Below are 24,188 nucleotides of genomic sequence, written 5' to 3' on the forward strand. Positions count from 1 at the left end.
GTAAGAATTAATCATAGTCATTTTTGGACTCATCACACCAAGTTCTTAGCAGAGCCAGTTTGTGGACTGATTAAGTTTCTGCTCTCTAACTTCTAGAACATTCAGTAAATGTGAAATTAAGGAAAAAAAGGTAGCTTTCTTAATCCATTTATGTCTTCTTAACACTTATTCTTTGTCTCTCTTAGAGACAAGTTCTCACTCTGTCGCCCAATTGTTTTTCCTCTTAATGCTAACCATCCTCTCAGCTTTTTCTGTTTGACAATGTGTTTACCACACACTCATCAACAGAGGGCAGTAGCTCACCATCGTCTGGTTAAGTTAATCTGCGTGGTACTTTCAAGGATGAACTTGGAACAGACCAGATGTTTGCTGTTTCCTCCCGCCAAGTATGGAGGAAGGGAGGAGAGAAAAAGGATTTTCCATTTTAAAAAGCACTTAAAGCCAGGCACAGTGGCTCACACCTGTAATCCCAGCACTTTGGGAGTCTGAGGGAGGAGGATTGCTTCAGCCCAGGAGTTTGAGACCAGCCTGGGCAACATGAGGAGATCCCATCTCTATAAAAAATGTTAAAATTAGCTGAGTGTGGTGGCACACACATTTGTCCCAGCTACTCAGGAGGCTGAGGCAGGAGGATTGCTTGAGCCCAGGAGGTTGAGGCCGCACCGAGCTGTGATCCTGCAGACTGCACTCCAGCCTGGGTTCACAGAGCAAAATCCTGTCTCAAGAAGAAAATTAAAAAAGCACTTAAACTGACATGTGAAAGTAATCTCATCATAAACTGAAATTATAAATGAGTCACATTAGTGACAAATTTTTATTTTTACTCTCATCTGTCAATGTTACCAAATTATTTTCTCAAAGTTTTATTTTGTGCATACCTAAATAATTTAATGGACCAATCCTACAGAGTACTTCCCTCTCCATTCTGAAAAATATATAACACAAAGTACTCAAAAAGTAACCAGCAAATTAACACATGTGAAAGATCGTACTAGACACCCAGGAATTATGTACCAATCCTGGAATTCATACTCAAGCTGCCCTGGATTTCCAACACCTCCATCCCCCAGAATGAGGCGTCTCTTTACCCAGGTGTCCCTACATTACATGGCTGCAGCAGGGATCTCTGTACTATCATCAGGGAGAACAAGCCCTGGAAATACGTGAATAAGGAATTCCAGACTATATGGTGATAGAACAAATCTTTTCCCTAGAACATTTAAGTCCCTCTTCTTTTCTGCAAAGAACAAATAATTCACAACTTCAGGGTATCTGATGATTTTGTTGCACAACACTTAAAAGCACAAGCTCTGGAGTGAGGCCGGCCTTCATTAAAACCCCGGGATCACCATTTAAGTTTCGTGACTGAAGCATGCTGTCTAACTACTCTGAATCTCAGTTTCCTCATCTGTGAAACTATGGCAATAATAATGTTACCAGCATCAACAGGTGGTTGTGAAGATTTTTATTATTAGCTATGTTGAGAGAAATGGTGCTTAACTGTAAGCAGCTGCCCAGAGGATTCTTGTTCCCTGGGAAGGCAGCTCAGGGATCAGGCCCTTAGGCAGTAATTAAGAGAGCATGAAAATTAAGCAGATAGCAGGTGTGCTGCAAAGAGGGCATCAGGAGAGAGCAGTTGGATATTTACCTGGAGCCAAGATGAGGCTAAGACCTGCCCCTCCTTGCTATGAATATAACTTTGTTTTTAAGGGGAACAAAACATTTATTTCAAATTTTCTCTGGTATGAAGACATATATTCAGTGAAAAATGTAGGGATTCTAAAATCCCCTGAAAGCATTCAGGAGGACCATTTTATACTTCATTCATGGCCAAACACGTCTTCCCTCGGTGCCATGCTAGAGGACTCTGAACAGTACAAAGGCCAACAGAGAGCAAAGGCTAAGCAATAGAAACACACTGACAGTAAGTCAGTCAACAAACTTGTATTGAGCACCTACTATGCACTAGACTCCATGTTAGGGATGACGAACAAACTGACATGGGCCCCTGCCCTCATGCAGTGTATATTTCTAGGTAACAGGTCCTTGGTGCCAACCTGGGGACATGCTACAGCAGAATCACCTGTGGTAAAAATGTAGCGTATTCAGAATCTGAACACAGACCCCCCACCCTGACCTAATGAATCAGACATTCTAGGAGGCAGAGGATACAGGAGGCTATATTTTTAATCAGTGCCCTCTGGTGAATCTGAGAAACACCCACACTCAGAGAACATTGGTGTTTCTCAAAGGATGGTCTTTTGACCACCTGCATCAAACTCAACCTCCTAAGAGCACAACACAGGCACATGTGTTTTCAATGTACCCCAAGGTCTGAGAAGCGTTATGCTAGACTGTCTTTCTCTTACACCTCTTCCTTCCTATTAAATGATATGTATGTGAAAGTGCAGTATAAATTGCAAAGCATTATACAAAGTTAGTTGGGGATAGTTCCTAGGACCTTTCAATAAACTGAGGAAGTCCAGCATATACAAGCAACTGAAGTCAGTGTGGAATATAATGAGGCATTCCTCAGAGCTCAACAGGTCTCTGACAGAATCTTCATGGTTCTTCTTATAGCAGCAGAGCCTTCTAGCAGGTAAGGCTCCTAAATCAGTGCTGTTCCTTCATATGAAGGTCCTTTTGCCTCTGGCCCCTGGAGCAGAGCTGTGGTGCCTGAGCAGTTACATACTTGGGTGACATCCTCTCTGAAGGTCCCTAGAGTATATGCCCTCAGCTGGGCCATTAGCAGAACCTTTTATATCATGACAGAAATATTTGTTAGGTGGACCTGTGAGAGCATAGTAATATGCCATAGCAATATACCCTTTAAACATTTAGCTTTCCCAACAGATCATGAAATACATTTTCAGGATGTGGGATTAGGATGAAGAAGAAACAGAAACTGGATGGATAGGTGGGGACAGGTTGGAGATAGGATGGTTAGAGAAGACACTAAATTCCCATTTTCGCTGATACGGTTTGGCTTTGCGTACTCATGCAAATTGTAATCCCCATGTGTGGAGGGAAGGAGGTGATTGGATCATGGGGGTGATTTTTATTATTAGCTATATTGAGAGAAATGGTGCTTAACTGTAAGCAGCTGCCCAGAGGATTCTTGTTCCCTGGGAAGGCAGCTCAGGGATCAGGCCCTTAGGCAGTAATTAAGAGAGCATGAAAATTAAGTGTATAGCAGGTGTGGTAGGAAGAGGGCATGGGGGAGAGCAGTTGGATATTTACTGGGAGCGAAGATGAGGCTAAGAACTGCCTCTCCTTGTAATGAATATAACTTTTTTAAAAAGAGGAACAAAACATTTATTTCAAATTTTCTCTGGTATGAAGACATATATTCAGTGAAAAATGTAGGGATTCTAAAATCCCCTCAAAGCATTCAGGAGGACCACTGTACATTGAGAGGACACTCTCTCGCCTGCTGCCATGTAAGACGTGCCTACTTCTCCTTCTGCCATAATTCTAAGCTTCCTGAAGCCTCCCCAGCATGCAGAACTGTAAACCAATTAAACCTCTTTGCCTATGAATTACCCAGTCTCAGGCAGTTTTTACAGCAGCGTGAGAACGGTCTAATACAGGCGCCTTTGGAATATCCAGGTGGGGTTGCCACATATGGCTGCAAATCAAGAGTGTGAAGGTCAGAAGGTTAAGTAAGACCAATGACAGACATATAGCAGGCTTCAGCTAGAAGTGGCAGGCAGTCTGCATAGTGAGAAAATAGATGAAGAAAAGCTCAGCAAATGGAGAAACATACAAAGCAAGAGGGGAGAGTGTAATGAAAAACCGTAAAAAAGAGGGGCCAAAGAGGGAAGAGGTGACTCCTAAGAGCGGAGGGCTAAAAAGCCAAAAGGAGGTTAACATTTCAAGGAAAACGAATCGCCCGTGTCAAATACCACAGAGCAGTGAGTAAGGACAGGAACTGAGGACAGGCCCTGGGATTCACGATCTGCATGTCACTGGTGACAACGTCCAAGAGCAACAGACTGGAGGAATGTGGAACTATTTCCTTCACAGTTTTGGCCAGCATGCTTACTAATAAATCTCAATTCCCTTCATAGCTCTGAGTTGATTATTTACTGCGAAGGATTCTCAGTTACACGGATGTTATCATTGAACATTAGATACTTCGCTTTCCGAATGGCTGCCTCATTAAGAATTGAAATCTAGCTGGATGTGTCCTCATCGGACTTCCCCAGCCTTCTACTCGCTCTCACCTTGCCCTACTCTCCCTACCTCCGAAGGGGACTGGAGCACGATTTTGCAGAGATTGTGGTGCACCTCTGCCATATGGTGGAGACTCAAAGAAAATTTAATTACTAATGTGAATGGAAAGGATTTAGGAAGTGGGTGGGAAGAAAGTCTCCTCTCATATTGGAAATAGTTACTTCCTCTTTCAAAATAAATATAAGTATTTATATTTCAAAGTTAAATATAACTAGATGATAGATGTACCCTATAGTGCAGCATGACAGGGAAGGTGTAGGCTTTGGCGTCAAATCAACCTACGGACTGAGTCTCAGCTGTTGCACATTGCACACCTGCAAAGACGGGTAATATTCTTTACCTGTAGGGTGGTTGGAAGAGCTGAACTGAGTAACGTGGAAAGAGTCAATCACAGGGCTTTGTGCAGAGTAGAAGGGCAGTATAGGGTAGCAGGGGGCTATTAGTACTGGCTATTGTTTACTCATCCTATAAGCTGCTTATTCAGAAAACTACAGTAACTTTCCAAATAATTTGGGCGGGAAAAACTCACCACCTTTTATCTAGAAAGACCTAATCACTTCTTTGAACGCACATTCACCCAAAAGGGCAAAACTCCAACCAACATGAAAAGCAGGTCTTGTGAAAGTCCACTTGGTGCCATCTCCCAGCCATTTTTCTGACTTCAGATCGGGGAACATCGTGTATTAGAAAGTGTTGTGACATGTCCAAGGAAATCTACACATAGAACTTTTGCCACGGAAATGCTGAAGTCCTACTCTGACAGCGTGACTCCGATGCCCACTTGGCAGGCTTTGCGCAAAGAATTAAGGCGAGGTTGGAGAGGGTGGGGAGGGTGGGGAGGGACAAAGTGAGAAGGGAGGCGGACGAAGTGACCACACGTACGTGAAACCTCTGCAGTTATGGCCAAATCATGTTTTTTAAATAATTCCATTTCTTCCCTACCCTTTGGTCACTTCCTAACGCCGGCTGGACGTTAGGAATGCTAAGCCCCAAAGTGAGCAACAGACACCCTCGTCCCAGGACTCAGGCTGGCAGAAGCGGACGGGGTGGAGGGATCAGCTCTCCCACATCCTACGGAGGAGCCTTTCGCAACCCTCGACTCCTGCCCCGGGCTAAGTCCTCCGGGCCCGCGAGGGCGCCCGCAGGCTCCGCCCCTTCCTCGGCTTGCTGCCCGCCAGTCCCGCCCCTGCTCCGCCCATCGCGCGGCGGCCCCGGGGGCGAGAGGGGGCGGAGCGTGGAGGCGGCAGCTGAAACCGCGCAGCGCACGGGAACGCGTCCCGCTCCTTGGGTCTGGTGCGCCGGTCGCGGGAGCCCCACCGTGCAGTCGGAGGTGAGTACCGACGTTGCCCGGCCCACGTCCCCAGGCGGGAGCGCCGTCCACCCTCTATCCCTCGGGAGTCGGTGCGGGCCTTTACCGAGGTGCCTGAGGCAGTGCGGCCCGGGGGACTCGGAGGCGAGCTTGTGGAGGCTGAGAGGAGAATCGGGGACGTGTTTCTGGCGACTGACGTCTCCCCAGTCCCCAGTCTATGTCATGCCGAAGAGAGGGACCAGGGATTGGAAATGGCTTTCCTAGACCCTCTTAGGCTTGGCTGTGCGTGCTGTCCTGAAAGTCCTTGTCTAGGGTGTGCGGCCGATCCTGGGAGTCCTAACCCCAAGGCTGTGAGGCCCGCACTGGGAGTCATCGCCCAGGCCCGGCTAGCTGGGTAGGGAAACGTTTGCTAAAGTTGTGCGGGCAGATCCGGGAATGCACTCCAAGGGGTAAAGAGAAAGTGGGATGGCGGGGAAGAGACCCTTACGTGGGAGGCTTGAACACAGAGCCCACCCTGATAGATTCAGAGATCCAGAAAGGAGCTTGGGCTGCAGTTATGACCAAGTCATTTTTTTCCACGTTTAGCTAGCACATCGTAATGGCATCTTCCTTCTTGCAACACACATAATTCTCTTCCCTGGGGGACAACCTCTAGGACAGAAGTCCCCAAACTTTTTTGGGACTCAGTACCCCTTTACACTCTTAAAAATTAGTATCTTAAGGAGCTTTTATGTGAGTTATATCTATCCATATTTATAATGTGTAAGACAGAAATTTGTACTATATTTAATAATTCATTTAAAAAGAATAATGAGCTAATTATATCTTAATATTGCCTATTTTTATGAAAAAGAACTATATTTTCCAAAACAGAAAATTATTGAGAAGAATGGCATTGTTTTACATTTTTGCAAATCTCTTTGATGTCAAGCATAATTGAAGACAGCTGGATTCTGGTAGCTGCTTCTGCAGTCTGTTGCAGTATCGCATATCATGTAGCCTCTTGAGACCTCCATTATATACTCCTGAAACTGCGTGAGTGAAAAAAAGCGAGTAACGTTTTATTACTATGAAAGTGGTTTTTGACCTTGGAGATCCCTAGGAGTTCTCTGCACCACACTTTGAGGATCCTTCAGAGGCTTCATTCATTGGGCCTGCTTCTTGTTTGTGATCCTTCCTCTGAATGGGAACACTCACCACCCCATGCCATGGACAGTGTTAACTTCTGGTATCTGGAACCAAGTTTGATCTAACTTTGGAAACCACGTACTAGGTCCCCTGTGAGGCTGTGATGAACCTTGCCAGCCTCCTGAAAAGTCAGCACGGTTTCACACATGCCTTTGGTTGTTTCTGTGCCTGCAGAACTGACCTGTCTGTTCATCAGGATTACAACAGTGATGTGGCAAACAGGACCTGTGGGCTCAGAAAAGTACCAATGGGGAGACCGTGCCAAGTGTGTAGGGGTTCATGTGACAGTTACCAAGTAGTCAGGAAGTTATTTCCCAGAGAACAGGGAGGCATGCTTTTGCCTTCCCTTGCACGTGTTCATTGCTGTTTGCAGTTGCATGGTTATTAGCCTTGAGTTTATTGGAATAATGATTCTCTGTCTTGATGTTCTTTCACTTTCCACTTTCAGAGGTGTATCACTCTGAGTGATGCTTCCTCAGCCCCTGTCAAAAAGCAATTTCCACCATCCTGCAGTGTGGTAGGTGAGGTCCTTCATGGGACTCTTTCCTTAGCTTCGTGCCTTGTCAGAACAAGTTCAAGACAGATGTTACGTATATATATGGGACGAAGAAATTTTCTAACTCCATCCTCCCTTTTGTTCCTTCATCCATAGAGCCTCTTGTGCTCTGATGGATTAGTTTAAATGCTACGGCCGATACTTGAGAAGTGTTGCATGCACATGAGCATGTTGTGTGTGTTGCACAGTCCACAGGTGAGAAGGAGAAGTCCACAGGAGAAGGAAATGGGATCTAAACTCTGAGCACCTGCTGTGTTCTTTGTATTAAAAATTTCCACTTTGGTGATGGGGTTTCATTCCTTCATTCTTTCAGTAGATTTTTATTGGCCACCTCTTTCTCATGTGTCCAGTTACGTGCTGGATGCCAGGAAAGTAGTGAGCACAAAAGATGCAGTCCCTGTCTTTCTGGCAATTATGGTCTGATAGCTTAGATAACTGCTGGTTAATTGAGATAGTCTGTTGTCAGAGAGTGTACATGAAAGCTGGTCCTGTGTGAAGAGCAGTACCCCCTATCTAAAGTGTGCTTCAGAGGCATGTGCTGAAGAAACCAGAGTCCCACACTGTGAAGATGATGATAAAAACCAACGCGTATCACCACGTACCTGGCAAAGAACTTCCTTTTCCTTCTTTCCCCCACTCTTCCTTCTACATAGGAAGTAATTTCCTGGGAGGCAGCCAGACTCACAGGGAAATTACCTCCAACCTGGTGCCAGTCACTGGGCCAGCCTCGGGTTAAGACACCTTCTCTGGGTCTCATTGTCTTTGACTTTAAAATGAGGAGTGAGGCCATTGATAGTAAGTGTCCCAAGGCACTTATACTAGCATTTGTGCATATCTCTTCCTAATTCCGTGTTCAGTGGCAACACCTTTTTTTAGATTGAAATAAGCCATGGTGGGAATAATTACACCATGGAAATCAGCAAATACTACATCAGAGCTTTTTTTTCCTCCTGGATTTCAAGTTGTTAAACCTTTGCCAGCTGACACTGCTATTGTCTGAGCCAAGGTGCTTTTGGTTTGTTTGTTTTCTTAGTAGAAAACAGACTCTTTAGCCTACACAAAGATCCTAGATATAGGGTGTATGATTCAAGCCCTCTAAAATTTTTGATAAGAAAAAAATATGTTTTCATCATATTCTAAAATATAGAGCAGCAACCTTTTTGTGTAAAGGGACAGGTAGTGAAACATTTTAGGCTTTTTGGGTTATGGTTATACAGTTTCTATTGCAGCTACTCAGCTCTGCTGTTGAAGCATGAAAGCAGCAATAGACAATATGCAAACAAACGAGCATGGCTGTGTTCCAGTCAAACTTGATTTACAAAAACAAGTGCTGACCTTAGTTTGCAGACTCCTGACCTAGCCTATCAGAACAAGAACCATGTTTCAAAGAGATAGTTTTATGGAAAAGGAGATTCTTCAGGACTTTATGCATGAATACCAGAAACTTGAGTCTCCAAGATGGATATAGCAGGCAGTAGTAACTGTAGAGGATTTGGAATCAATCATAGAAGACTCTATAGTAGGTTGTTTAAAGAAAGGCCAAGTGTGGTCAAGTTTGGAGGACAGAGCCACATATGGGTCTTATTCCCAACTCCCTCCCTGAAGCCATCTCAGAGGTTATGCTGGGATGGATGGACCTGCAGTCTAACCCATTGTGTGAATTTTGCATATTATGCAAAAACTAGTAGTGTCTCTAAGAGCTATCTTGATTCCAGGGGCAGAGACAAAGGAAATGTTAAAATAGGATGGAAAGGCCTAGGCATGGTGACTCATGCCCGTAATCTCAGCACTTTCAGAGACGCCAGATTGCTTGAGCCCAGGAGTTCAAGACCAACCTGGGCAACATGGTGAAACCCCATCTCTACCAAAAATACAGAAAAAAAAGAATAGCCAGGTATGGTGGCACATATCTATAGTCCCAGCTACTTGGGAGGCAGAGGCAGGAAGATCACCTGGGAGGTCCAGGCTACAGTGAGCCATGATTGTGTCACAGCACTCCAGCCTGGGCAATAGAGTAAGACCCTATCTCAAAAAAAAAATTAAAATCCTCATTATATATGTATATGATACATTGTAGAGTACACTATGTGTGTATACCTGTGTGTATGCATATTTATACATCTAAGTGTACATAAGTTGTGTGCATGTGTCATTACATATTCCATTCCATGTATTTAAAGTAGCGCCATGAATGTTTAGAAGACAGACCAGTAGCCAGTTCTGGGCAGTGGAATGAGGTAGCAGGAAGCCAGAGAACTTTTGTTACTCTTCATAATACCAGATGTGTGCCTATCTTATAAGGGAAGATAGCCTGTAGCACTCATATATTGCTTTTACAACCTAAAAATCCTAAAATCTCAACAACCTGTACTTTTGGAAGGAAAATAGAGTTATTTTATAGGAATGTTGCCGCCATCCTCCTCCCCCAATTAAAAAAAATTACTTTGTCATATCACAGCTCTGAACTTGTATGCATAATATTAGTGTATATTAACAAAACAAGAGAGAGCCTCTCAAGTCGAAACATTTTATTTAACAGTATTAACGTTTGACTCTTGTCCAGGGTTAGAAATACTAGGTCAAAGTGTTCCTTAGCAAGCTATTATGCAGCCTTTACACTGGTGTTACAAAATGCTATTGTATAGTTTTTAAACTAAAAAAGCATGTTACACAGCAGTATTTCCCTGTGATTCTATATTTCTAAGTAGAGAAAGCATGTGCATGTATGTACACGTGTGCCCCTCCCTGCATGTACAAAGGCAGCAGATACGCCAAAACATTGAGTGCTTTTCTCTTGGTGATAGAGCACAGTTGCTTTTTAGATTTTCTTCACTTTAGCTTATTGGGGTTTCAAGCATGAATAAATATTACATTTGACATTACCAAAATCAACCTCTACAGTATGTTTACACCTGGTATGTTGAGGACAGTTCCTCCATCTTTCTTAGACAGTCTTGCCACCAGCTTACCTGGTGGCAGACTCCAGCTACTCTCTCGCAGTGAGAAATGTGAGGAGTGTGAGGCCTGGGGAACCGAAAAACAGGCACATTGACCACATAGTCACATTGTGCTGTGTCTGCTTCCCCTGTAGAGTCTGTCTGACCTTGGCCTGCCCTCTCACTTCAGTTAACTGGCCCCATCAGCTGACCGTCTCCCTAGATCAACTGGCCTTCATTTCTTTTTTTTTTTTTTTCCTTTTCTCTATTTTTAATGGAAAATCTCAGACATACAAAGTGGAGAGGAGAGTATAAACCCTCAGTCTCAATGACTGTGAACAGTGATAATTGGCTGATTTTGTTTCCTCTATACCTTTTTTTTTTTTTTTTTTTTTTGAGATAGTGTCTCACTGTCACCCAAGCTGGAGTGCAGTGTCATGACCTCAGCTCACTCCAACCTCCACCTCCCGGGTTCAAGCAATTCTTCTGTCTCAACCTCAAAGTAGCTGGAATTACACGCGTGCACCCCCACACCCAACTAATTTTTGTATTTTTAGTAGAGATGGGGGTTTCACCACGTTGGCCAGGCTGGTCGCGAACTCCGTACTTCAGGTGATCCGCGTGCCTCAGCCTCCTGAAGTGCTGGGATTACAGGCGTGAGCCACTGCGCCTGGCCCCTCCCTTGTACTTTTCTTCAACATCATCTCTTTTTTCCTCTGGCAAGAGTTGGCATCTTCATCTGCAACTATATAAATTAATGAGAATCACTTATTAGGTCTTTTAGGAATAAGCATGTATTGACTGCTGTAGCAAAAATCTTAAAACTGTTCTGCCCTGCTGTCAGCCATACTGAACTGCTGAGCAGTCCCTGAACACTTGCTCTGCTATCCTGTTTCTCTACTTTGTTATTTGCTCTTTACTCTGCCTGTGCATCTAAATTCATCTTCCACTTTCTAGTTCTCTGTAAAGCCTTTCTTGAATCCCGCTTGTAGCTGTCTCTTTCCTTTGACTTTTCTTATGCCCCTTGTCCTATTGTATTTGTGTGCCTATCTTAGTCTCCTTGTTAGATTGCAGTCTTCAAATAAGAGAAGGAATGTGTGCCTATCTTTTTTTCTTCTTTGGTGTTTGGCAATGCATAATGCAAAGAAGATACTCAAGAAATACATGCTAAAATAATTTGAGTTGATTAAGTTTACTGGATAAAAATTTTGAGAATAAAATAAATCTATTTCACATTAAAAGAAAAATGTTCAAATATGACCTGGACCAAGAAAATTTTCTTTCACCTGTTTGAATTTTCAAAGATTTTAAAGAATCATGGTGAAAAGAGTCTTAAATTTGAGCCATTTTTGAGTCTTAAATTCAAGCCAATATAAAAAGGTAGCTTTCTAAAAAGAAAACGTTTTCAATGATCTTTTGTCATTTTTTCACAAATATATCTGGAGCCTTTGGGTCTTCTCTAATAGTAGACTGCATCCCCTTGCACTCCCCGCCCCCTACCAGGAGAAAGACCTGAAAAAATAAAACGGAATAATACTGGGTCACTTGTATGGATAAGAGTGATTCTTGACTGTATTTTAAGTACTTGTTTTAAAATGTATATTTAAATCTTCAACAAAAGAAACAGGCTACATTTAGAGCTTATCATAGGTAAGTCAATAGCAATCTCATGAATTATGGTGGCTCATGGGGATATAGTTCCCAGAATATGCAGTGCTTTCATGTGTTACCTTGTTTAATTATCCCAGCAGCCCTTGTCATCTTGGCAGAGCAGTGCAGACAGACATTGTTACCTAAAATCAGCAAAGAAGTAAACTGAGGTTTAAGAATATAGAGGAAATCTTACCCTCAGCAGCAAGTGGCAAAGACTGACTTTAAGAATCAATTGGAAACCAAGATTCTTTGGGATTAGATGTTGCGAATATATGAAGATGCAAAAGCATCTAAGCCTGTCTTTGGGAGACAGAACAGGTTCTTGTGCCCCTTAATGCCATGGCCTATTGAAACAATATCACACTCTTGAAGCCAGTTGTTCCTCAGATTCCTCATGTTCTGTTATCTTTGGTGTCAAAAATTAATCCACCTTGGAAGAATTAGTAAGGCTGTCTGTACATGAGTGCTGGTGTGGTTCTCTCTCATTCTCTTGTCTTGATCTAAGGAGAATCCTGGGCAAGCCCATCTTGGGATAGTGTAACTTGCCTGGGCCACTGCTCACGAAACAGACTTGTATGGAGCACTTAATTATTCAACGTCCTCATCATCCTTTCTATAACTGCTATTGTGGAATTACAAAGCAAGTTGCAATTTGTGGCACAGTTCATGAAGAAGAGGTGTCAGTCTAGGAAAGAATCCTCCTACATGATCACCAGGTTTGAATTTTTGGTTTAGAACAGACAAGATATATAAGCCATTGCCAAGAATCTGCTATATACAAGAGCTATGCTGGGCAGACATTTGAAAGGTACAATTTTGTATTAATGGCAGAATCAAAACTAGCCTCAGGATTGGTTTTAAGGATGTTATGTTTCAGAAACCCTTATTTTCTTAGATAAGAAATCAGTCTCTTCCTAAGTGCGGATAATGCCTGTATTTTTTACATCAACCCATTCTTTAAAAGTTATCTATCATACAAATTTTGCCAAAATCAAGGATGTTTTGGGGAACATGAGGTTTACCATCTCATCCCCATATAAGTGCTTTAGAGCTTGGAGATTGTTTTAAAATTAGATTTATTTTTTTAAAATGCATTTGCTTTTTTGGATCTCAATATGTTAAATGACTGTAAAATGATATCACTTGTGCAGCCTGTTGGGAGGAGCATGTTGCAAGAGAGTTGGTTCTGACATCAGGAGCCTGAGTTTGACTCCCAGTTTGGTCACTTACCAGCCATGAGACCATGGCAAGATACTTAACCCCTCAGATCCTGTCTTCTCTGATGTAAAATGGGATGGTGATGCCCTTGTTACAGAGTTGCCAAGGGTCTGCATTAGAGGAATTGGATTAGATGCGTGGCACCCCACAGGTACTCATCACGTGTCTCCAGGCTGCTGAGCTTCTAAAATGACCTGGCACGCATGGGATAATGCCTGAACATTGCTGCTGTTCTTCCCAGCTTCTGTCCCAGTCCAACCTGCTAAGTTCCAGGCCCATATATGCCCCTGCCCGCTGGACATCTTATCCCAGATCCACCATGTCTAAAACCAACATCCCAGTTCCCATCTTGTTCATTGGCTCTGCCAGTTTGCCCAAATGAGAAACATAGAAGCTATTCGAGACCTCTCTTTTTTCCTCACCTACCCCAGCCTGTCCTGCTTTCATAACTCTCCCTGGATTTGTTCCCTCCTGTACCTCCTCATTGCCTTGTCTCCATGACTGTAATAGCACTGTAACCTGCCTTCCTGACACCAGTCTGGCATCCTTTCCCTGAGTCAGTCTACACCCCTACCAGAATGATCTCTGAAAATCAAATCTGTTCTTAAAGATTGCAGCTCAGAATCCGTTAATGGTGCCTCCTTACCTTTGGTAAAAATTCAAACCTTGCAGCAACCTGGACCTTGCTCCATCCCTTGTTTCTTAGCTCTCCCCAACATGTACCTTGTACCTTATCCATGTGCAACAACTGTATGATTCCCGCAGTGTCACACTTTTTTGCCTTTAATGTATTGTTTCATCTGCCAGCTTCCTCTTTCAGTGACTCCCTACCTCTGTGTAATTCTGGGAGGTTTATGCATGGTGTCACCTCTCCCTAGAGGCCTTTCTGTCTCCCTCCGATGCTCTGATATTGGATTAGGTGCTTTCCCCTGACGGTTCTTTATCAGCCCTCATCCACCACACCTGTAGCATGGGCTGCATGATGTTCTGATTTGTCCTGCACAGTCTCCGTTCTCAGTCTGAGCATCTGAAGGAGGATGGGGACTTTATCCCTTCATTCCAGGTCTGTAAATGTCATGTGTATGAATGAATCCACACCAGTCCCTTCCCATAGACAACGTAGAAGGGCCCAGGTCTCAGAAGTATCAAGGTCTAATGCTGCTTTAGTATTTGTCACTCCTTCAACCCAATGAAATAGAGCAGCCATGCCATTGTGGGAGTCACTGGGATGGAAGCAGCTGCTTCAGAGCTGGGCTCTGCAGTCTGATGGACTTGGGTTTGTGTTCCGGTTCCCTCTCTCAGCAGGCTTGCTTCAGATTTGCAGCTCCTAACGTTCTATCCTGCTGCGGGGAAGGAATGTGCTGGTCAGAAATAGGAGCCTCAGGTCCTCCTGACAGTTGCCTTTCTTAAGTAAAATCAGTAAATATATGGGTTTACATATTGAGCTCTGAGAATTTTATTAGCATGAGTCGTAATCCCTGAGTTCAGTCAGCCCTGATGAGACCAGGTTGGTGAGGGGGTGGGGATAGGTGGCCTCAGACACTTGGTGAATTCACAGAGGTAAAGATGGCCCTATAAGACCTCTGGCAGCCAGACACCCAGTCTCTTGTGGTGACGTCCTTTTTTTCTAATTCCTAATTCCTAAAGTTCGAGTTAGAAAAGTTCATTGCCACAGTCTGTGAAATGAGTTCAGGAGCCCGAGGAAATCATGCAGCTTTCTTAAAGATTGGATCTCAACTGGACCTGCTTTGTAATACTTTTTTTTGAAAGTACAGCTGTCTCCACCCACTACTTCTCCTCCTCTTAAAACATAAATGCAGGCTGCGTGCGGTGGCTCATACCTATAACCCCAGCACTTTGGGTGGCCGAGATGGATGGATCGCTTGAGGTCAGAAGTTTGAGACCAGCTGGCCAACGTGGTGAAACCCCATCTCTACTAAAAATACAAAATTTAGCCGCATGTGGCAGTGGGCACCTGTAATCCCAGCGACTCCGGAGGCTGAGGCCAGAGAATCGCTTGAACCTGGGAGGCGGAGGTTGCAGTGAGCCAAGATTGCACCACTGCACTCCAGCCTGGGTGACAGAGTGAGACCTGTCTCAAAAAAGCAAACCAAAAACCTTAGATGTAGTCGGGCTTAGTTGGGGTCTCTGCAGGTGTCATGTACTACACCCCACTGGTGACCATGGGGATCTGCAGGGTAGGGGCCCACATTCTGAGAAGGGGCTAAGGAAGACCTCAAGGAGGAGAGGATGAGGTCAGGCTCAGGGCCGGGTCAGATGCCGGGTTCTCAGGACAATGTCCCCACTTCTTCCTTTACTTTCTTGCCAAATGTTTCATGACCCCTTGGTGACTTTCTTTCTCAGCCTGTCTCTGGAATTTATAAATGTTGGAGTTCACTAGACTTTTTATGAAACTCTGCTTATATTGGCCCACAGTGACACTAAAAAGTAAAAGTGAATATTTCCGTTGAGTTTGTGCTGCTGCAACTAATTTAAAACGAGCTTACAGGATGTGTTAAGTCTTTCTCTTTAAGAGTTGCATGTGATGCTCTGCCCCTTCTTGGTCAGTGAGCCCAGAACTGGGGGAGCCCTCAAGAGGCAGGGGCTGCCTGGTCAGGCGTTGTTATAGCATGGCCCTGGTTCCCCAAGTCCTGTTATTTTTAGCAGTGGCTGTGCACATCTGCTGAGTGAGTCATGATCATTTTTGTGATACATCCTGAGAATTTCCAGTGTTACTTAATAATGAAATTCAGGGAAACAGGGTTAGACTTGAGGAAGTAACTACTTTTTAAGTGCAATCTAATATTTTCATATATGAGCTAATTTCATATCAAACTTTAATGAATTTTTAATGTTGGAAATCTACAGTCCAAACCAGATATACAGTTAGGGCTTTGTAGTTTGTCTTTATCAAAGTCCCTACTGTGGCCACTTTATTACTGTCTTTATCAAAGTCCTCACAGTAGCGACTTTGATAAACTACAAACATCTAGCTGTACACCTGGCTTAAAGTGTAGATTTCCAACATCAGAATTGGCTGAAGAGCCTCATGTGGTCTGGCCCCTGCTACCTTTTGCCTTTTCTGTCTTCCCCTTATTTGCCTTCACTCACCCTGGTCTCCTTGGCCTTCCTTAGACCCACCAGGCATGCCCCCACCTCAGGACCTTTGCACGTGAGCTTACCCCTCCCTGGATGGCACAGTGGCTGAACATCAGTGAGGCCTTCTTTGATCACTGACACTCTCCACAGCCCCTGTTCTTTCTACTGCTCTTGCCCTGCTTTATCCATAGAATGGGTCACCATCTGACATTCTGTTTGTGTATTTATTTGTTTAGTCTGTCTCCTTCCATTAAAATGGAAGTACTATGAGGGCAGGGACTCTGTCTCTGTTGTTCCCTGATGTATCCCCAGGACCTAAAACAGTTCCTGGCACATAATAGACAGTTAACATAAATGTGAATGAATGAATCATTGAATTGTTTTCACTTAGAATGGACTTTTTAGATCATTAACCAACCTTATTTATAGATTGGGAAACTGAGGCACAGAAAAGTTTTATGGCTAATTCAAAATAAAACCATCATTTAAAGACCATTTAAGTTTTGTTTTTTTTTTTTAATCTTGACATGTATATAGCACTTTCTGGTTTAGTTATCCAGGATGAGACAAGACTGAATGAAAATAGACCACTAACTTAAAATTTGAGCAAGAAGAGACAAGCTGCCCTGAGATGGCAAAACTTTCTGATATAGAGGCAGAATTTTGTTCCTCTCTGTAGCATACGGTGTGCCTTGCACATACTTAGTGCTCAAGAAAAACGTGTTCACATAGGTGGTTATATTGCTAAATCCATTCTTTCTGCACCACTCTTTTCCCCCCAGTTTCTCTCCAAAAAATCGATAATTGCTCATATGACTTCTCCTTCAAAGTTTTTTTAGTTACAAGTATCACATTTAAGAGGTTTTTGTTTTATGACCAGCTAAAATAATTGAAGAGATGAACTGGTTTCTTGGAAAATTCAGAGATATTTAGTGCAGTTTCCCAGATGCATCCACATTAAATAAAACAAAGAATTAATATTTCTAGCTCTCCTCTTATGAAAGAACCCAGTTGACAAGCCTTGGTGATATTGCTGGCCATGATGATTCTGAGCTCAGTGTTGTTTATATTCACATAGATATCCTTGGAATTTTACTTTTGACACAAATATTGTTTATAAGTAGCATGATGTTTAGCTACACAAAAGTTAGTTTGGGAATGGGGCCAATTAATTTCTGTTTAAACAGAAATGAAATATAGCTAACCTTTTTAATGAACTGCAGTGAACCTTAGAGATGCAGTGATAGTACTTTGACTTTAGAGTTGGAAGCCATGGCCGTTCAAGACAGGTATATTTCAGACGGTGTGGGAAGAGAGGAAAACAGATGGGCAAACCATATAAAATACAGGAGAAATCTTTTTCTCTTGTTTGCATAGATTTTTTTTAAATCCACTCTTATGTGTCTTTAGATAGCCCAAAAAAAGGATTGGGGGATGTGCTGCCAGTACTTTAGACTAGATGATTAGATTTAGAGAGATGATTCTCAGTTGATTGTCTGAAGGCTCTTTCAAACTATACAAGCTCCCCTGGAAACTGATATGTACCCTCAAAACAAACAAACAAAAAAACAAACCCTCATCCTCTCCAGCCCACTACTGACAGTTCTGCTGCCTGGGTTTATTCGTCTCCTGTGATCCTCCTGCTGCTGTGTGGAAATCCTGCGCTTGCTTGTGGGACCCATTAATATCTATGCCTCTGTCTGTATCATAAGGTAATTAAGTATAGTATTTAATTATCTTAGGAAAATTAAACTTTGATAACACAAGTAGCAAATTCATAGACTTATATATTCCAAAGATGGGATGGAGACCCTAAAAGGAGAATCTTATTTTTTCTGATCCTTGGCATTTAGCTTAAAGTAAGTCGACTTTTCCAAACATCTCTACAAATCTGGCTATGATAGATAAACAACATCACATAGCACTCCTCTTGAATGCTACTGTGGAATCACTCCCTGTCAGCTGGGTGGGTGTATGGTCTGACATGGTTTTCTAGCAAGAGTGATGGTTTAGCATCCATCCATATGCTGTGTGCAGTCACCCTCACAAAACCTGTTTGCAAGGATTGCTGCCAGGGTTCGGAATTTCTTTTTTTTCTTTTTTCTTTTCTTTCTTTTCTTTTCTTTTCTTTTCTTTTTTTCTTTTTTGACAGTCTTGATGTGTTACCCAGACTGGAATGCAGTGGCACAATCACAGCTCACTGCAGCCTCAATCTTCGAGGCTCCAGTGATCCTCCCACCTCAGCCTCCCGAGTAGCTGGGACTACAGGTGTGGGACACCATGACTGCCTAGTTTTTTCACTTTTTTGTAGAGACATGGTCTTGCTATGTTGCCCAGGCTGGTCTCAAACTCCTGGGCTCAAGCAGTCCACCCACGTTGGCCTCCCAAATTGCTGGGATTCCAGGCATGAGCCACTGCGTCAACCCAGATTGATATTTCTAAATGCTGAAAAGAAAATAGCTGCCAACCTAATATTTAAATTTTAATGTAGAGTTACTCATAAGCAAAATGTACTGCCCCAAATAGGATTTTGTCCATGATTTAAGATAATCATCCCCTTTCCTTGCTATAGTTCACTAGGCTCACAGTGCACCCAAGCATGGGGTCAAATTGTCGACAGATTTTAGGGCTGTTTATCGTTCACGTAAAGGGAAATGTTGACCGTATCTCAAGACCAAGTAGAGGACAAAGACAGTTTCAGTCTCTCCAGAGTTAAGAGCTGAGGCATCCATATTAATAGCTCAGTTAAGTCCCCTTGGAGATGAGAACATTTGATCAGCAGAGGTCATCTTAGTGTTACTCAGTTTGACCTGTCTGGCAGACAGGCAGTTTACAAAAGAAGAAATTTAGATGTCTAACAGACAGATGGAAAATTACTCAATCTAACTAAGTATTAAAGAAATACCAAGATGGGCTTTTTTTTTTTTTTTGAGACGGAGTCTCGCTCTGCCGCCCAGGCTGGAGTGCAGTGGCCGGATCTCAGCTCACTGTAAGCTCCACAAGATGGGCTTTTTAATGTCTCAACTTAGCAAACGGTAAAATGAATTTGGTTGCCTGGTTTGAGTACCTCCGCTCGCTGCCTCAGAGAAGGGTCGTAAAATTGGTACAGCCTTTTCCAGGCATCCTGGTGATGTGCAGATCCTTTCACTCAGCTCTCTTCTAGGAACTGAAAGCTAGAAATTTGTTTAAAAGAAATGATTTAAGGACCTACTAACGATGTGAGTATACAAGGCATCATTGTTTGAATGCTAGTACTTGGAAACAACCTAAGTATTTTAATAATACGGAAATTGTTATATATCTGAAGGATAGATGTTTATGGTATAGTTAAAAGTGCTATAAAAATCACACAATTGTCCTATTAAGATATTTGAGGTTTATTGTTGAGTGGATAAAAAGCAATTTGCAAAACAATGTGAGGTCTAGTCCATTTTTTTTTTGAAAAATTCAAATGCATTTAAAAGTTATGGTAAATGAAACTCTAAATCATGATATTACAAATGATTTTATTTTGTTCTTTTTGCTCACCTGCATTTTCTGTTGTTTCTACAGTGAGCATCAATTTCTTTTTTTCTTTCTTTCTTTTTCTTTTTTTGTTTTTCTTGAGTTGGAGTCTCGCTCTGTCACCTAGGCTGCAGTGCAATGGCGTGATCTTGGCTCACTGCAACCTCCGCCTGTCGGGTTTGAATAATTCTTCTGCCTCAGCCTCCCGAGTAGCTGGGACTACAGGTGTATGCTACCATACCCGGCTAATTTTTGTACTTTTAATAGAGGGAGAGTTTCACCACATTGGCCAGGCTGGTCTCGAACTTCTGACCTGAGGTGATCCGCCCATCTTGACCTCCTAAAGTGCTGGGATTACAGGCGTGAGCCACTATGCCTGGCCGTATCTATTTCTTAGTGTAATATTTTTTAAAGTTATCACTACCCAAGAAGATGTGGTTCAGTAACAAATTTGGTATCCTGCTGAGATTGGAAAGGGAGCTGGGGATGGGGTGGGAAGGGAGGGCCCCACTTGGATTAGCCTGTTTGACTCAAATGAGGTGTGGCACTGTTCATCTAAGGCTAAATTTGAGGCATTCAGGGATTCTCTTCACAGCCCTTTCTCTCTGTTGGTGGATATCAAAGAACATATTGAGAGGAGCAAAGTGGACTTTATCTGGAGTTATAGTCATAAATTTAAATACATCTTCACCAGTCATTATTAAAGAAAGACCTGCATTTGTAGTTCCAGGAACTTTATGAACAATTCTTTCTTTCAAAGGTTATTGCTGAAGTCAAGTTCTCATTTTATAGAGATGCTAATATAGGTATTTATGTACAAAGTTTAAATGACTGCTCCAGTGTTTTAAGAAGTAGTAAATGAATGCATGCTTATCAAAAATAGAATTTGAATAATACAGGGGTATAAAACATAGAAAGCTAAAGTCTCCCTTATATACAATGTGTTATTCTATTTGTAATCCATGTTAACTTTATGTCTTTCTTTTTTGCACATTTGCATATGCAATGGTGTGTGTGTATGAATGACTATACACTAATGGTCTTGAAGTTTTTTTTTTTTTTTTCACTTAAATCAGATCCTAGTATATACCTATATATATTATTTTGCAACTTTAAAATTCTCATATCCTTTAATGTGAACCTTTACTAACATTTTTTATCTTGAATCTGAGTAAGGGATTGTATATTCAATATTGTGTCAGTAAAATTGATTTGCCCTTACTGTGTCTTTTGGAAAAAAGTGGCACCCAGGGCAGATCATCAAAAACCTAAACTTAAGTTGTTTTTCCAAAGTTTAGCTGTCAGTTCTCTGGAATTCTGAAACACATGGAAGTTTTAGTGAGTGATTATAGAACTAACATCACAGACGCACCAAAAGACTGTGATACACCTAAGTAGTACTTTTTTTTTTTTTTTTGAGACGGAGTCTGGCTCTGTCACCCAGGCTGGAGTGCAGTGGCCGGATCTCTGCTCACCGCAAGCTCCGCCTCCCGGGTTCCCGCCATTCTCCTGCCTCAGCCTCCCGAGTAGCTGGGACTACAGGCGCCCGCCACCTCGCCTGGCTAGTTTTTTGTACTTTTTAGTAGAGACGGGGTTTCACCGTGTTAGCCAGGATGGTCTCGATCTCCTGACCTCGTGATCCGCCCGTCTCGGCCTCCCAAAGTGCTGGGATTACAGGCTTGAGCCACCGCGCCCGGCAGTAGTACTTTTTTCAACTCTACCTATGAAAGATTTTAAGCTTTTTTTTTTTTTTCCCTGAAGGAAATTTGCATTTCATTGGAGGGAAACTCGGTTGTAATTTTTTTTTTTTTTCCCTGGTTTTCCCACTAATGAGTCCTGTGACCCTAGGCAGTCAGTTGCTTTTCAGGGCCTCTCTGTCTTCCTCGGGGGAATGCTATATGATTGCTAAGGTTCTTTACCAAAAACTCAACATTCTCTGTCTCATTACCTCCTTAGCACCTAAAGTTAAGATGTCCCTAGGGAATGGTGACAGGTTGGTGCCACGCCTTAGTGCCATGCCATGTATGCACAAAAGGCGCCACACCAAGGCACCTACAAGTGTCCTCCATTGAGCCAAAGGTCAGTTGGTAGCAAGACTGGTTGGGGAAGAACCCTAGCTCTTCACTCCTCCCACCCTTTTACTGGGAGCATGACTTATTTATTAAATGTCTTACCCTAGTTCTGCCTGCTTTTGCCTAATATTTGTTATTTTTTAGTGACCTACTTTAAAAATCTGGTGTTCACAAGTATACATATGTAACAAACCTGCACATTATGCACATGTACCCTAGAACTTGAAGTATAATAATAATAATAATAATAATAATAATAATAAAATAAAATTAAATAAATAAATAAAATTTTAAAAAAAAATAAAAAATAAAAATAAAAATCTGGTGTTCAGACCGTCCACACCTACCCCTACTCTTGCATGCATAGAGTGGACCTGTGCTAATCATGACCCTGTACAAGTCACCCAGCTAGTATTTCAGGATGGGTTAGCTTTGAAAGACACTGTTTCTCTACCAAATAATTATCTTGACTTTCAGAATGTGAACTACATGTAGTCAAGGGTTTCAGATACAGTAGCTCCGTTTTTATTCCTTTTGTATAAGAACTGTTCATCTGTCTTACTTGATTCAGTGGCCAGGAACAAGTGTTCAGCCATCCTTAGCATTCTGACAAGCGTCCCAGAGGGAGAAGTTCTGAATAATTGCTCCCACCTTGTGCCTTAAAAGATACCATTTCCCATTCCTTCCTTCCTTTTTTTTTTCTTTTTTCTTTTTGCCACCGTGCAGCAGCATCTCATTCTATAGAACAAAGAAAGCAGCAACCCCAAATAGTGTGATATATGCTAACTCTTCCCTCTTTCAAAAAAGAAAAACACTGTATATATTTAGATACCCCGCCACCTCCAAAAAAATCCACATTAGCTGTCTTCGTTTGTTCATTCCTATCCTTTATTGTTGAATGAAGATCAGATAAAACAGAAAAGAGCCACGAACAAAGCAGCAGGAGGAGAGAGTGGGAGATAAGAAAGGAATTGAAAGAGTGGGACCTGTGCTTTATGTGGATGTGGGACATAGGGAGGGCTTCCTGGCCAATGGTGGGGTTCCTAGATGAAACCCCAGATGTTGGGGTTATTTTTGGAGTCTGAAGGATCAGTGATAATACTCAAGGATTAGGGATGGGATGAGTGTCTGGCCAGGGAAAGGCAGGCATAGGAGGCATGATGCCTGGATTCTTCTCTGGATCTAGACCCATTACCCAGCCAAAGATCTTTCTTCTCACACCTCTTTGAAACATGATTGTTTTTGGCTTTCTCTTGGAGTTACTAAACCAGGAGATTTGAGACAAGTGATAGTATGGGTGGAACCTTAAAGTGGCTCCAAATTCCAGAGTTCTCTAGGCTTGTATGGAGGGCCTGCTTTCCAAAGTTAGTCTTTGGTTGCCCAAATGGAGCTGCTGTTACTTTCTACTGACCTGTGGCTCAGCACAAAGTGGCAGGAGACAGGTGACAGTGCCTAGCTCAGACCTGATTGCAAGGGGGCCCCCTGGAAAGAAGTAAAGGCAGCTCCAGCATTCAAAACTGAGTCTCTTGTGCGAGGATTGCCCATGACTTTCCCAGCTTTAGGGGCTGGCGGGTGACCTCCAACAGTGGCATCGTCAGAGCAGGGTGGCTGCATGTAGCGAGGTGGTGTAGGGTGGCAGAAAGAGCCAGGGTTTGAAACCTAGCTCTGCCTCTTACTTGGTGTATGCTGTTAGGCAAGGTTTTTCACCCCTCTCAGCTGCAGTATCCTCATCTGTAAAATGGGAATAATGATATGATTTTATTTATGGAGATGTTGCCAGGTAGAGAAGACGGTATAAAGCACTTGGCATGTGCTGGTATAACTAACTGGTTCTTCTCTTCCCTTCCGCAGATAGAATTTACTTCCTTAATATAGTGAAACTAGACAGTTATCTAGCTTCCAAGGATAAAGGGAGGCAGATGGTAGTGCGCTTTAAAACAAGCCATTTTCTCCAAGAGCCAACATATTGGTCACTATATGCATCGTAAAATACCAGCTGACTTTGTAGGGTGGTGGGAGTAGCAGGAATCATGTGAAGCTTCTTGTGTTATGGCCCAGACATTTGTAGCTACAGGGAAGTAAATTGACACATTTGGTCCCCACTGCATAATGGCAAATATGGGTACAAATAAACAACTGCCAAAAATTTTGGCAGACTTGGGGCATCTGGCTCCTTTAGGACTCGACACAGAGATAGGATGATTCGGACACTTAAGGCCATTTAAAGAGGTGATTGACCCATCTTGCTCAGTCCCGTGTGCGTTTCTCACAGCTTCCCCTGCCTGCAGAGACTCTGGCTTCTGTGGAGATAGTCTTCTGTTTTTCCAGTTAGGAAAATAGAAGTTTTATTGTTGCCATTGTTACTGTTTGAGGGTGGGAAAGGTAAGTCTGGGGAGTATAGCATGGGTGACAAATGA

At 42.7% G+C, this 24,188-nt stretch overlaps 1 protein-coding gene across 2 annotated transcripts in view; it reads left to right on the plus strand.

Moving 5' to 3' along the window:
• Nucleotides 1-5,441: 5,441 nt before the first annotated feature.
• The window catches only part of ACO1 (aconitase 1), a 68,584-nt gene continuing 49,837 nt past the window's right edge, over nt 5,442-24,188 (plus strand). For both annotated transcript variants that reach the window (XR_012094822.1, XM_007969031.3), the window contains exon 1: nt 5,442-5,566. The gene's annotated coding sequence lies outside the window, so the exon portion shown is untranslated. The remainder of the gene's footprint in view (nt 5,567-24,188) is intronic.

The sequence above is a fragment of the Chlorocebus sabaeus genome, chromosome 12 (assembly GCF_047675955.1).
Source record: "Chlorocebus sabaeus isolate Y175 chromosome 12, mChlSab1.0.hap1, whole genome shotgun sequence".
Classification (NCBI taxonomy): domain Eukaryota; kingdom Metazoa; phylum Chordata; class Mammalia; order Primates; family Cercopithecidae; genus Chlorocebus; species Chlorocebus sabaeus.